Consider the following 2,254-nt stretch of genomic DNA (forward strand, 5'->3'; position numbering starts at 1 on the left):
ATAATATCCTTACTTGGCAGACAAGGCAAATTAAGCTGAGAGTGTGAAGTTACTTGTTCGGGTTCAAAAAACACGAAACGGAGGGGTGAGGGGCTGGTGGGGGGAGAAGAGATGTAAAACCCACAGTTTTGGTCTATCTCCATTACTTTATCACCTCCCTATTGTTGATTAAAACACTATGTTTGTCTTTCTTTGGGGCAGTCAGTCTTTATAATTAGATTTAATTTCAAAAGACACAAAGAAGAAAGATTGGAATTAAGTGTGTTTTCAGACTCAGGGTCCTTTTCTACCCATTACTAAGATGAAAAATTGGAATGTGGTTTGATTTGGATTTCTGTTCACTGTGCTCCCATTTCATCCATCCTGCCAGTGTCTCTACTAAGACACTACATGGTAATCATTAATTTTATTATTTTCTGGAATTTCCTCAAGGGTATTTTTTAACCTTTTATATCCCAGCATAGTGCTCAATATATGTTTAACAAATGAACAAGTTAGGAAATTTAGGCAAACCTAGAAATGCTGACTGACAGACAGAGGACCATTGACCCCTGGTCTTAGAATAAATTAGAATAAGCATAAATCAAAATACAGGCAAAACAAGAATTTTTAAAACTATTAAAATGCAAAATATAACTCTGACCCTACTTTTTATTGGCTATCATAGTATCACTATGATGCTATCAGTTATGGTAGCTTGGACATAATCATTCTATAGCTGTTTTTTTTTAATTTACCTTTAAGGCTTGCCGAAGATGACCAGCTTATTACTTGTATAGAAACAATGCAGGTGATTGGTATGAAGAATGGAGAAGTGCTGAGAGGGTGAGATGTTACCTAGGATATTCCTGGAAGAGCTGGCTTCAAAGTCTAGACTTATATAAAAGGGAATTTGAACTAGGATAGGGCTTCTCTTCTCATGGCAAAAGCCCCTATCTTCTTTTCCAGATGGGCATGGGCCCTGGTCTGAAGAGAAAACTATTTCCTACTTTCTCTCATTGATTGAATAGGGTAGGAGGGCTAATTTTTGAAAAGGTTAAAGCAAGTACAGTATAGACTAAGAGAAGTCTTAATTGACAGAACTAAGTATTAGTCTGAGAGACCTGATTTTGAACCTACCTCTATAATTAGATAGTTTTGTCCTTTTAAAAAATTATCGTTATAGTTTTGTTTTGAATTTTCCACTTTGAATTACTTCTCATGCAGTTCAAGTGATTAGTGATTAAAGGTCATATGTGTTGAGTCTCCATAGTTGCCAGCTTATTGGACACTTCTCTGCCATCCGGCCTGTTTGGTAGCAGCACATGAAGGCAGAAATACAAAGGAAAGGAAAGAGAGAACTTCCATCTTTTCTTCATTTGGCATCTGAGTCTTTGAGAGCTCACGCTCAGCAATATAGTTCTGAATGCCGCCTTCAAGAAGCCTTTATGAGTCCACTTCGACCCGAGGAAAGTATATCAGAACATGTTGCAATTAAACCTATCTAAATTAATACGAGTCATTCTTCAGAATGTATCCTAGCTGATCCAGAATATAAATATAATATTATGGATGGCAGTATTTCAGTCTTTCTCACTGACTGCCTCACTTGAGTCCATTAAGCTTCTCCTAAACCCTGGTTATTAATCTGTGAGGTGGAGACAGTGATAATCCACCTTTCATCTCAAAAGGATATTAAAAAGTTTAGAAGCAGATTATTTCTTATAGCTCCCAGGAGAAAGACATTCTAAAAATATGAGTCAACTTGGCAGTGGTACAGTAAGGAAAAATTGCTAGTGGGTTGTTAAAATAAAGGTATAGCATGTAGTTAGAATCTATGCAGTTTAATATTTTGACACATAAATCACATTCTCTCCAGAACACTGGAGCCTAGGCTCTGTGGGTGAAGAACTCAAACAGTATAGAGGTTAAGAAAAGAGCTATATTATTTGGAAAACTTTGGTTCAAGGTTGATTTGATTATTGCAAAATGAGAATGGTGGGAAGTTTTTTGAGTACTAAATGCCAAGTAGCATGCTACGAACTTTAAACTTATCTTGTTTAATATTATAGTCACCCTAAGAGGTGGGTATGATTATTATGCCCATTTTGCAGCAGAAACTGGAGTGTTAGTGAAGTCAAGCAACTCGCTCAAGGTCTCACACAACTAGTAAGTGGAAGGGGACTAAAGTTTTGGTCAGTCTGAATTGGGAGCCTCTACTCTTTTTTTTTTTTGTGACCGGTAAGGGGATCACAACCCTTGGCTTGGTGTTGCT

General features: G+C 37.0%; 1 protein-coding gene across 1 annotated transcript in view; it reads left to right on the forward strand.

The window, feature by feature from the left end:
* SYNJ2BP (synaptojanin 2 binding protein) overlaps positions 1 to 2,254 on the forward strand; it is a 50,321-nt gene that overhangs the window by 35,721 nt on the left and 12,346 nt on the right. The window lies entirely within an intron of this gene.

This window comes from Galeopterus variegatus, unplaced genomic scaffold, assembly GCF_000696425.1.
Source record: "Galeopterus variegatus unplaced genomic scaffold, G_variegatus-3.0.2 Scaffold1741, whole genome shotgun sequence".
NCBI classification, from domain to species: domain Eukaryota; kingdom Metazoa; phylum Chordata; class Mammalia; order Dermoptera; family Cynocephalidae; genus Galeopterus; species Galeopterus variegatus.